Source organism: Panthera leo, chromosome D4 (genome assembly GCF_018350215.1).
Source record: "Panthera leo isolate Ple1 chromosome D4, P.leo_Ple1_pat1.1, whole genome shotgun sequence".
In the NCBI taxonomy this organism is placed as follows: Eukaryota; Metazoa; Chordata; class Mammalia; order Carnivora; family Felidae; genus Panthera; species Panthera leo.
This window is the reverse complement of record NC_056691.1, coordinates 33,007,523-33,021,228: the sequence shown is the minus strand read 5'-3', so window position 1 is coordinate 33,021,228 and position 13,706 is coordinate 33,007,523.

Below are 13,706 nucleotides of genomic sequence, written 5' to 3'. Positions count from 1 at the left end.
ATGTCCAACAGGCCCTCCCTTTCAAGAATTTCCCTTTGTGTCTCTGTTAGGAAACACAAAATGTCTTTAAAACACCTGGAAAGAAAAGTTACTCACACCACAGTTCTCATCTTCATTTGGCATCAAAACAGGGAATAGATCCAATATTGTCATTGCCATCATTACCATTGCCCAATTCCGTATCATTGTCACCATCATCATCATCATCATCATCATCATTATCTTCAACAAACCCTCTCTTTGGGGCTCCCTCAAGCACTTCTCCTTCCTTAGTGGGCATTTTTTAGAACATGAAACAGACACAGTCCTTGATTTTCAGTTGCATTTTGTGGTAATGTTCAGTAAGAATTCAGTCTCTAGAGCTGGTTGAAATTAATAAACATTTAGGATAAGTGACTTAGGGAAATTCAATGGTTGAACCAAAGTAATAGGAATCTGTTTACAAGACAACCCTCATAAATAGTATAAAACGAATATGCTGCTCAAAAAAGGAATTAATTAACATTTAACTACCGTGCATTTTTCTATCTATTAACTAAACATTTTTACAAATGGTTTGCGGAATGGACAATTTATTCCCACCCATTTGGTTTTCATCACTAATGGTGGAAGTGAAAGGGAGAAAATGCTTGATACATCAGTAAAACAACAACTCAGCCATGGTTCAGAAGAGTCCTGTAAGAATGTGAACAACACAAAATTGTTTATAACCTTTTCTTCACAGTCTCCTTTCCCCTCATGTTCATTTTGTAGGAAAGGAGCACTCCCAGAAAGTGCTGATAATTACCCGGCATACCCAACAAGGCCAGCTGGCTCCCCAGCACCTGGCAGAATTTCTTCCATATTGTGTCCATGTAATAAATACATGTTGAATTAATTAACTAACAATCAAGTTCACCTCTTCTAATTGCTCTGATAAACACTCTTTGCCAACCTTATTTGTCATTCTATATTACAATTTCCACTGTTTTTCACCCCCTCAAAAAAAAAAAAAAAACCTAAAATATGCCATGGGGCAAGAGTACATTACTTCCCCATTCTCAATATTTTCATCTCATTAGCATTCTGAAAATAGATACAATTGCCTTGCATTTGTTCCACTTCCTCAAACCCCCAAACACTGTTTTCTTTCTCTCCAATGCTGCTGTTATTGGTTTTCTTTCCCCCTACTGACTGTGAGTTGGAAGACAGGGACACTACATGGTGGCATCCTTAACTACTTGTTCAGCAATGTGTCCATAGTGGGTACTCAGTGCAGGCTTTTCAGTGGAAACATGCATTGTTTGTTCTCTGGAAACCTAAAGATTTTCCATTGGGACATTTGAGATGCAGTCCTTCCCATAAGCAGAGAGACAACTTTCCCATCAGATGTACCCAAGATTCTGCCCACCACACTCTTAGTGAGACCAGGGTGAGGGAGAGCCAACTATGCAGTCCAGTCTTTCAGGCTTTAAAAATGTAAATGATAACCCTGCAAGCTGAGTTAATGGAGCCTACATCTCAGTATGACTTATATGAGTTGTCTGAGTAAAATACGAAGCAAGGCCATACAAGAGGCACTGCGTTTTGGTAGAGATCAGGGAGGTCTGCAAAGCGGGGCAGAGGAACTGATTAACACCATTTCCATTAATTTACAGAGAACCATTAGTGTTCTACTTAAGGACAAAAAATTCTCTTTGGCTTAATTAACTCATTTCCCAGGTTAGGATTTGTGGTGTGTATCTGTGTGCATGTATGCTCATGTATATGGGAGTATTTCTCCTTTCTGCTGCACAGTTGATTGTATTTGTGTCTGGGACTCATTACATGATTGAAAATCAAAAGCAGCTGGAAATTCATGAGGACAAAAGACAGATCTCATTAACAAAAACATTAGAGATATGGCCCATTGGGAGGCAAATTGTACAAAGATAGATTCGTAGAGTATTTGGACTTTGCCCCTGTTGACCACCCTGTCAGACTTGTAATTATCTCTCCTTTTGGCTTCTACCACCCAGATATCTCTTGATTCTCTTCTTTTCTTTCAGCTCCCTCCTTACTCTAATCATAGGCTTCAACCACCTGAGGAATATAAATATACTGCAAGTTTGTATAGTGCTCTTTTTTTCCAAATGTCTAATGTCATTGGGTGAACTCATCTAGTCCCATTACTTTCCAGGATGCACTTCCTCAATCACGTCTTTATCCCAGACCCATCATGAAAACTCCCAAACCTGTTCCTCCTCTTGTGTTCGTATGTCAGTCGATGGCACCAGCATGTACTCAGTGTCCCAAGATGGAGTTTCAGATATATCTTCCATTATTCCTGCATTTCCAGTCTCTGGTCAAGTGAAACCGACATTCTATTATGAATGATATTTTTGTCTAAAAAATGCTCCATTTGTGCCAGGTGCTGCTCTAAGCTTTACAAGTCTGTGAAGAGGGCATTAAAATGACTCCCATTTTAGAGATAAGGAAACTGAGATGCCAAGAGGTAGAGCAACTTTCACGAGGCCACACAGTTTATAAATGGCAGAGCCAGGATTTAAACTCAGGCATCTTGGTTTCAGCATCCCAGTCCTTCAATCATGTATTCTTCTGCCTCTACATACCCAATTCCACTGCCTGGTCAAGTCAGTGTCTCTCAATTAACAGCATATCTTTCTCTATCTTATACTTGCATAGCAGATTTTTCTTTCCAAATTACAAGCCTCTTTTTTAATATCTGATCTAATTCAAGTAAATCTAATATCCACTAAACTAAAATCCAAACTTTCCATCCAATGTCTTTGAAAATCTTTCCCCAGCCTACCTCCCAACTTCATCCCCTGCTACTATTTCCAACCTCTGTCCCCCACACTTCTTGCTTTACTTTGTTCTAATAATAATTTTTCTAGCAAGCATGTGTTGAGCACCTAGGTGTATCACACTTTGCAATGGGCACTTTATATTTTTTCCTAATTATCATAGCAATTTTACAATGTAAGTATTATTCTTATATCCTTTTTTCCAATAAGAAAACATGGACTCTGGAAAAGTAAAAGGGCTTAAGGCCCCTTTGGAAATAAGTGATGAGTCAAGATGTAGACACTGAAGCCAAAATTCACACCATTTTTCCTACCAATAAATAAGTGTATGTAGAAGTGTCCTAATAATTCCTGGAGGTGTTCTCTGGGTTTGCAAGCTTGCCCTTTGGCAATATTGCTGTGAGTTTACTCTAAAACTGTTTTTCAGCATTCTTTAGGGTACCCAAGAAAGGTGGTGGTGGTGGTGGTGAAGGGTTGGAATAGCTAATCCCCAAAGATGGAGGACTATTGAGTAAAGGCTGACCTAAGCAATGATGTCTGGTACTTCTGGCAATCTGACGGCATGATTAGGAACTCTCATCCCAAAGAAGAATTAATCATAATCCAAAACCAACCAAACAAGCAAGTAACCAACCAACCAACCAGCCAGTGAGTAGCCAATCTTATAGCTTGAACTTTGCAGCTTAAATCAGAACAGGAAATGCTCATTACACTACTAACTCAACAGCCAGAATATAAGTAAAAAAATGCAGTTAGAACTTCTCCTAAAGTTTCCTTTGTCTCCTATTGTGCAGAGGAAGAAACCCACCTGGCTCCCACAATTGTGCAAAATATCCCCACATTGTAAAGGGAAGGAAAGTAAGGGGGAGTCTCACAAAGTTTATTATCTGGGTCCCTGAACCTCCTGCTTCCCCCTCCACACTCAGCCAAGCTATTCACTTCACCACAGTAGAGGGCACCCTACCTTCTAGTGGCCAAATGTGTATGGTTGCCTTCCCAGGGTGGAGGTTATGGAGCCCATACATGATGAGATTTCCTGAGGCCCCCAGTCCCAACGCAGACCACTCTGATTATTATTTTTTATTGACAACCTCTAAGATAAAAGTTCAAGTACAGATGTTATAGGGGAAGGGGACTTTCAAGTCCTTCTCCTTGCCATGAATAACAAAGAAATATGTCTTCCTTCCTTTGACTACCATGTCCTCTCTTTACCTAAATCCCCTTCCCCAAAAGGGATCAACAGAAACAACTGCATGTGTTGAAAACTCACTTTAGGACTCCTGAGTCTAATCCTGAAACTCAATTTCAACATCTTCACTTGGATAAAACCTGTCAAGCCCCTCATTGTTCTAGCTATAATCCTCTCATCAGGAACAGTCTTAGGGGAAAAATGAGAAGAGGTAAAGGAAGATAATGAATTAACTTATATAGAGTGCTAGATATCTATATGCTAGGTAGGTTTTTGTGGTCTGTGTGGTGTGTGCAACACATGTTGCACATATATATATCCTCTCAATCTTCAGAGTAGTTTAATGAGGTCAATGGTATTATTGCATTTTACACATGATAAAACTGAGGCTCCAGGAAATTAAGAAACATACTTGAACCCAGCATAGATTATAAATGACAGAATGGAAATTCAAATGGAGAAATATTTCCATTAAGTCAGGAGTTGGCAAACTTTAAATTTCGGAAACTGAGGTTCAGCATCATTGAAACTAACTTTTTAATGTTAGTATGGCCATATGCACACTTATAAGCTGAAGAAACCCAAGACATTTGACTTACATATTATTCAGCTGAAGTAATGAGAATTGTAACTCCACATTTCATGAATTAGAAAATAAATTATTTCCAAGGCATTTATTTACCTTTTTTTTTCTTTATCTATAAGGTGGCTCTGGCAGCTAGATTAAGCATCTTCCCACTCAACCTATGTCTATAATAATAGGACCTGTAATTCTTTGTTACCCTGTCATCAAAGAGAAACAACTCTACCATGTATAAACCAACCTGGCATCTCTCCTGCATCACATGCTCTTTCTTGTAGTGCAACATCTGTAGCTTTTATAGCTAAATACATCTCGATATAAATCCTAGTTATCATGTTTACAAGTGATATAGGGTACATAAATTTTGTTGTATGGTGTCTTCTGGTTACTCAATAATATACTTTCTGCTCAAAACAATCAGATGAATCATTGGTCTGATGGTGAAGGAGCCATGGGTCATGTTACTCTCCAGGTTTATCTGCCTTCTGACTACCTCTAACCCAGGTCCTCAGGGAAGGATCTACGACTAAGGGGCTCCATCTCATCACCCTATTTCTTTCTGCTTCCTCATCTCTCTCTCTCTCACTTCCCTTTCCAGGGGGTGGCAAGCTTGTTTTTTGTTTGTTTGTTTAAAACTTTAAGAAGGAGAATCTGCTTATAAATTAGCAAGTGCAGTGGCTATAAAATGACACCGTGATGGAGTTCAGCTGTTTACACCTGAGGCAAAAAAAATGAAAAAAAAAAAAAAAAAAAGCTCACTAAATATTAGCTACCAGGTGAGAGCTACACTCAGGAGAGTCAGAAGACACTTACAAGACCCTATCTCCTCCTCATCATTCAATTAGTTCCATATTTATGGTAGTAGTGGTTGTGGTGAAAGTAAGGATGTAGTAGTCATTTGTTAGTCATCTGCCATATATCACATATTGTGTTAGCCCCCAATAGAGGGCATCTTAATCCTCTACAACTCTATCAATTGGCAGTTACTATGTTCATTTGAAGGGAGGACACTGGAATTGTCTTGCCCAGTTGCTCATATATAGCTGAAACAGGCTCTGAATTCAGTTCTGATTCTAAAACCCATGGTCTTCCCTTTTTGCAACACAGACTATCTTAAATGTAGGGCTACCACATCTTTTTTCCACTTTATTTGTGCTCCCTTTTTTCCTTATTTTTCCATCCTCATTTCTTCCCCCCATCCAAAATAATAATCATTTCTTTAAACTCTTCCGTTCTATTTCATGATTTCCCTTTCCTCCTAAGAACACATTTGAGAAATTATTTGTAATGATATCAAATCATTTTTTATTGGTGCTCTGCAAAAATGATAGTGGTGTCATGCCAGACACTCTGAAAAGCTGGTATATTACAGAGGGAGACTGTTCAAACTGCAGCCTCATGCTGAGTTGCTGCTCACAAATGTTTCTTAATCTGCAACCCTGGGGTTATGAATGACAACCCATAAAAGTTATTAGAAAGGTAAAGCTAGTGAAAAAAAGGTTGAAATCCACATTCATTTATTTAACCAATATACATTAAATCTGTACCATGTTTCAGACTCTGTACTAGGCACTGGGGGCAAAATGCTAGTCAAGCCATGAGAGGAAAATGTAAATTTGTAATTAAAATACAATAGTTTGAATGCCATGGCAGATTAGTGCTGTATGCTATGGGAGAAGCATCTCAGACACAAGGAAGACTTGGGTCGGGGCCACAACCTCTTAGCATATGAGATTTGAGCTAAGATACAAAGGATAAGTTCACATCAGCCAAGCATGCTGGATATCTTCTGCTTTCCCCTTGCTCTGGTTAATAAACTAGCCCAGAACTTAGTGACTTAAAATAACAACAGTTATTTATTATGATTGCAAATCTGCAGTTTGTTCAGAGTTTAGTGGGAAACTCTTGTCTCTGCTCCATGTGTTATAAACTGGATGCTTCAACCAAGGGCTGATGAATTCACCACCATCATGGCCTGCTCACAAAGGCTAAGAAGTTGATGCCAATGATCAAGTGGGAGATCAACTAAGGTGGGTGCCAGAGGTCTCAATTCCCCTTACATGGGTCTTCTCATGTGCTGTGGGATCCTTTAAAGCATGGAGACCAGGTTCCAAGGGTGAGTGTCCAAGGAGAGCAAGCCAGATGGAAGTTGTATTACCTCTTATGACTCAACCTCAAAAATCACCTACTGTCATCCACTTTATCCTATGAGTCCAGACAGTCTTAAAGGCCCACCTAAGAGACATGACCAGACTCCAGCTCTTGATACAAGCATGACAATAATCAAGATTAACATGTGAGATAGGAAATACTATGTTAGTCATTTCTGAAAAACTTTATCAACCACAGTCATCTGAACTCACTGTCTATACTTCATACTGCTCTTGCTTGGAAAAGTTAAATACATGAATTGCATCAACAACAGGCTCCCTTGTTCTCTGGCTTCTGTTAAGTTTTTGACTAAAGGGTGCATTCTCAAGAGATTGAAGGGAAAAAGTGAATTCAATATATTAATTCTCCCAGCCTTTTCTGAATAGGTGCACCTTGGCTGGCTATGCCAGATCAGGCCCCAGATCAGGCAGTTTTCTCTCTGTTGGTTCTAATATCTTCTCCTTCTCCCTGACCTTTCAGACCTAGAGGCTGAAACTGCTCCTTTCTGTTACCAGTCCCAAGATACTACATTAGCGTTTTATTTTCCAAGACTCTGTACTATTCCTGGATGTATACTCCAATTATACTTCAATTGTACCCATATAAGTAATCCCTTTATTTAAATATTTTGAAATTGTCTAATGTAAATACATCATGGGTTTTTTTTTTTGTTTGTTTTTCCCCTGACCTTAACTAATGTACCAAGTAAAGAGCTATCTGGTGAAGGTGATAGAGTAAATTCATGGTTTGAAACACAACTTCTGCTCTAAACATTTAGTAATATTAGATGAATGCATAGCTAGTCTAAAGGAAACAAAAATTTTGTTTCCATGGACCAATAATGGGACAAAAATGCAAAGTGCTGAGCAGAAGCCATGGGACTGCTAAGGCTTGAGATACAGAAACAGATGGTGGGCTATTGTGGGCAAAAGGTATCCAACACAGAGTGTGCTACTAGAGCCAGACTCCACAAAATAAGGAGATGAAATAGGGCTCCCCACTCGTAAGGATGCTAATAAAATACCACAGTTCACCACTGCCTCATTCTATGGAATACAGAAACCTGGGAGTTCAAAGGGGCGGGAGGACACAGACAATGCCTCCATACCAGGAACTGAACCAAGCTGCCAGTTAGTTCAGTGCCAGGGCCTGCAGTATCTCCAACATCATCATGGGTGGAGCTTGGGGTCACTATTATCAATACTGGCATTGGTCTGGGCATAAAAGGCCACCACAAAAATACTACATACAGAAGAGTAATAACATAAGAAAACAGACAACAAAACCAAAGAAAAATAATGTCCAGTCCAAAATGAAGCTGCAAAAATAGAATTCAAAAAGATATGAAGTCATATAATGCTAAAGATCCCCCCAAAACATCAGCCACACAAACATGAATTACTTCCAGAAAAAAAAATTATTTTAAAAAACATTATCAAAAAATAATACGATTAAGATGCTCAAAAATTAAATGAAATAATAAAAATTATTAAAAATTTAGAAATTTAAAAAAGTATAAGTAAATCTGAAAGAAAAACAATTAGAAATCTTAGAAATAAAAAATGTAGTCACTGATATCAAAAATTCAACAAATAGAATAAATTCCAGATTGACACAAAGAATTAGTAAGATAGAAAATAATACTGAGGAATTCACCCAGATATAGTTCAAAAACACAAGAGAATAAACTACAAAGAGTAATTAATGAATTAAAAGACATGGAGAAGAGTTTGGGAGGGCTCTAACACATATCTACCAAATTCCAGGAAGAAATAACAAAAGAATCAATGAACATTATATATATTATATACACATATAAAGAAATAATAGCTAAGAATTTTCCAAATCTAAAGAACATCTAAGTTCTCATATATAAAGTACACTCCAAGTACCCAGAGGTATAAATAAAATAAATCCATGTTTTGACACATTATAGTAAAATATAGATCATCAAGGATAAAGAAAGAAAGAAACTTAAAAGTTATTGGAGAGGTCTGCTCAGCCCTGGCACAAAGGCAGCTTCCTAAATCCAACTTTTTCTACACATCCTCCCAAAAAAGTTTTAAGTTCAACAGGGAACTCAAATATAAATGCTAGGAACTCTGGACACCTGGGTGGCTCAGTTGGCTAAGTGTCCAACTTTGGCTTAAGTCATGGTCTCATGGTCCGTGAGTTCAAGCCCCATGTCAGGTTCTGTGCTGACAGCTCAGAGCCTGGAGCCTGCTTGGGATTCTGTATCTCCCTCTATCTCTGCCACTCCCCTGCTTGCTCACTCACTCTCTCTCTCTCTCTCAAAAATAAATAAAACATTAAAAAAATGCAAGGAGTTCAAAACCACATCTTCAGAATTACTAGGAGACATTTAATAGTACAAATTTCAAATTACCTATAAGTAGAAAAACTAATACCAAATTTCAACAGAGCTTCCACAGCCATGACAAGCTTGTGAGTTTGGAGAATGGAGAGTTGCCTTAGGAGTCTCCAGGGAAAAGAAGAGTCTATAAGATTTACATAAAACCCAGATAGGAATAACTCCCAGGAAGAAAAAGTGTATACTACGTGTTCAGTACTAAACACAGGTGTGGGAAGTAGTGTTTACAGTACTGACAACAAAAAAGTATTAAGAGTGAGTGAAACCAGGGGTTCCACTGATACCTCTGCAAAGCATTTTTGGGGAAGATGTTAACTGGAGAAGGAGGGGTGCCCCTTGACAATGTGGCATTAAAGCTACATGTAGAAATTAGAACGGAAAAAATTAAATATCCTTCAGAAAAATAAAAGAGAGAGAAACGTGAGTTACACCAATCCCTTCCCCAACACTTTCACCAGCAAAAAAATATCCATTGAGGAAACTGCATTTCACTATTCTGGCACAAGAGAATACTCTTCAATGATGCACTCTATTTCTGAAATATATTGGAATAAGAAAACAAAACAAAACAAACAAAATTAAAAAAAAAGAAAGAAACTCAGCCTAAGTGTGTGTAAAGCCACAGTAGAAGGAAAACAAACAGTGAGACTTAAAACATTTCAGCTCATTATAAACTCCCCCAAAGAAAAGTAACCATGAGATAAAAACTATAAGCCAATGCTCCAAGCTTAATTAAATTTCCTTAATCATTTGGAGATATAAAAATATTCAAATTCAAAAATTAAGGATAAAAGTGAAAAATAACAGGAGGAAATGCAATGAACTTCAGAAAGAAATTAAAAGGTGTAAAACCCAGAAATGAAGAAAAAAATGACAAAGTATCAAATAGAATCAAATAATTAGAAGGGCCAGTGAATAAAGGCAAAAAAAAAAAAAAAAAAAAAAAACTAAAAGAATGCAAATGAGGAAAAGGAGTAAAAAGAGTCAGAGAGAAAATGGTTGAAAGGCAAAGAAAATTCAATCTATGTATAATTGGAGTCATTAAAAGGAAAAGCTTATAAACTTATAATCTGGGAAATTTTTTCAGAAATGAGAGATAAGGGGGTACCTGAGTGGTTCAGTCAGTTAAACATGTGACTTGATTTCGGCTCAGGTCATGATCTCACAGTTCCTGAGTTCGAGCCCTGCATCTAGCACTGCACTGACAAGGCAGAGCCTGCTTGGGATTCTCTCTCTCTCTTTCTGTCCCCCTCTCTCAAAAATAAATAAATAAACTTTAAAAAAAGAAAAGAAAAAGAAAATCTACATACTAAGAGAGTCCACCATGTACCTTGAAAAGTTGGTCTGGAATGATCAACTTTGAGACGGATTCTAAAAAAGTAGATTTTGAAGACAAAAGTTTCTTAGGGCCACCAAGCAAAAAAGAACTAATCACTCTAAGATAACAAAATTATACATGCATCAAATTTATTAAGAGAAACATGCAAAGACAAGAACTAATCACACAACTAATTGCCCCACAATTACTTTTTAACTACAAAAGGAAATATAGTAACTATACAGTGGAGAAATTGACCAAACCATCAAAATTAACACCACCTATCAGGAGCAAATAGACATGATATCACTTGAGATATAATACCCTGAAAATAATATAATTTATTATTTATATAGTAGTTCCTTCCAAAAATGCAAAACATGGTTCTAATCATGAGGAAACATCAGAAAAACTATCAGGAACATGCTAAATAAATAGCCTGTTTTGTTTTGTTTTTTCAAAAATGTCAATGGTATGAAAAACAAAGAAAGCTGAGGAATTGTTCCAGAGTAAAGAAGACTAAACAGCCATGACAACTAAATACAATACCTGATCCTGACCTGGATCGCAGAAGAGAAACACAAAATTGCTTTGAAAACAAAACAAAACAAAAAACAAACAAACAAAAAACGACCACACATTTTCGGGACAATTGACAGAATTGGAGAATGAATTACAGATTAAAGGCATCAATGTTAAATTTCTTGAATCTGATGGAGTTCAGGATGATGGCAAAGGCCATTTATGATGAGCAGAATATAAAACAGGGTCCTTGCTCTCAAAGACAATACATTCATTCTATTCTAAATGAAGAAAGAAACCAGCACAGGAAACAATCAAAAGTGTAATATGGCGGGGGAGGGGGGGTGGGGAACAGCAAATTATCAGAGTAGAAAGTGATTATATGAGCTGTAGCAGTCTGAGAATTCTTCACAGAAGACAATATAAATGAGGCCTTTAAGGAAGAATGGATTTGAGGTAAGCAGTAAAGGGAAGGGAAGGCTTTTATATGTGGAGAAACCATCACTGTGAACAAGAAAGTGGGAATAAACACAGCTCACAGGGTAAACTTAGGAGCCCAAGACTCAAGTGGAAAGTCAGTGATGGGAAACAACAGGGAAGTTATTTTGATGTGTAGGTGGGAAGCACTGAAAACTTCAAACTTTAATGCATGTCAATTTAGTTAGGAGAAATTTTATCATACACACATGGGGTTTCCATTATTTTTTTTTAATTTGGGAATCTTTAAACACTTAGTCCAAATCTTTTTCTCTTAAGAATAAGGGGAGACATCTCTCCACTGTTGTATGAAAATCTTTCTGTGATGATGAAAACATTCTGTATCTGTGATGTCTAATACAGTAGCCACATGTGGCTAGTCAAACGTGGCTAGTGTGACTAAGGAATTGAATATTTAATTAAATTTAATTTTAATTACCTTAAATTTAAATAGTTACATGTAACAATTGGCAACCTCACTAGATCTCACAGGCGTGTACCAAAACTCTCTCACAACTGGCACAAATGATCCAGATGCTTACCCTCATTCCCCTTTTAGCCTCTCACTTGTAGACACAGCTTCACTGCTCTCTTCCAACCCTTATTTTTGTAAAGGAAGCAGAGTATTACATAAGGTATAACAGTTCCAGTGAACTTAGAAAGTAATTAGGTCAGGGTTTCTCATTTCTGAAATGTAAAGGTCACTCAGAAGGGACATGAGGATTGAAACTATTAAAAACTTAGCAAATATTTGGAATTCCAGTTTTTTTCCTTCTTTTCTTGAGCTCACCCTTCTGTCTGCTTTAATGAAGTCTGCAGCTCAAGTGATCAAAAGCTTGAAGCAGCCTTCACAATGGCCTCCCACTAAGTATCCTGCAGGAAGGACATGGGGGGTCATGGTGCTGGCAGCTCTTTCACTGTGATCTCAGCCCCTTAAGCCTGAGTAGAAGAGTAGCAAATTAAACTGCCCTTATAAAAATTCAACTCCCAAAATTTTGGCACATTTAGGTTTTTCCTTGGGTGTAAAAATTCTTCAGGTCCTTATGCTCAAGAAAGTACATTTTCTCTCCTAAAAATAAGTGAGCAGCAGGTGCCATACCAAACAAGTCTTAAATGATTTAAGCTGCAGTTGGGAAGGCTCCATAATGTAATTCATTCCAGTTACTGCTCATTTGGAACTGGGGGAGCCTTTTGATCTAGCTGCATGAATTTCAAATCATTTCTATTGGACAGTTATAATTTTGTTCTCAGTCTTTGCAAGTTGAACTTATAATCCATTTGGAGCAATGAGCATGCACACACACATACACATCCCTATCAAAGGTCAACATCACTCAGTGCTGCTAAGAATAGGTAATATTCAATATTTAAGGGTTACTTCTAATTCCTTTCCAGTATTCCTTATGACATTTTATGCCCTGGCTCTATTTTATCACTGCTAGAAAAATGCCATAAATAATTGGCTTGGGATGAGCAAGGAGATGTGCATGCACAGCCTCTCCTCTGATTTCAAAACAATGCCAAGCATTTTGTATAAGAGGAATAGCAAACTTCTTCCTAGATTTTTAGATAAAATCCAAATTCCAAATATTTCTTTTCCCTATTGTTCCCATCAAAATATGTCACAAATCCCCAAGCTGTTTTTCAAAGCAACATTACTATACTTGAAATATACTTAAGTCTCCAAAAAAGAAGCCCAAATAGAATAGACAATCACAGGTCAAACAAAATTTGTTGCTATTCTTGAAAACATACCCATGTTAGTTCAGATTATATCTGTATAGAACTCTGTATATAATATGAATATGCAAATAATATGTAGGAGAACATTAAAAACAGGAGACTTCTAGCAAAAAGATATTAAGTAGGAAAGGTTAGTTGCTGCAGCCTAAGGAAGCCTGCAGATCTAGCCTCACAGTCTTTGATGATACCTGTGGTTTTTATGGACAAAGAGTGAATTATACTGGAAGAAGAGACCCTATGGGGACATTTTGTTAATAAGCACAATCTCCCATGTGAACTTGGAATGAGTAACAAAGGTGGAGGGTAGAGACAGAAGAACTTCATCAGGGTAAGGCAACATGGAATGCTTCTGTTTCCTTGTACTGTGAATCCTATAGAGGCGATAGTAAATCAATTTAGAGTTTCAAGTTCATTCATATATAGTTTTCTCCCAGAATGCCTTTCTCTGTACCCCACATCTGAAGTTACTAGCTCTCTGAAGAGTTTGTGTGAATATTTCAGTTCCAAAAGTGATTGAAAATAGCTCCATGATTAGGCATAAGATAGAAATTTTAAATCTATCTAGT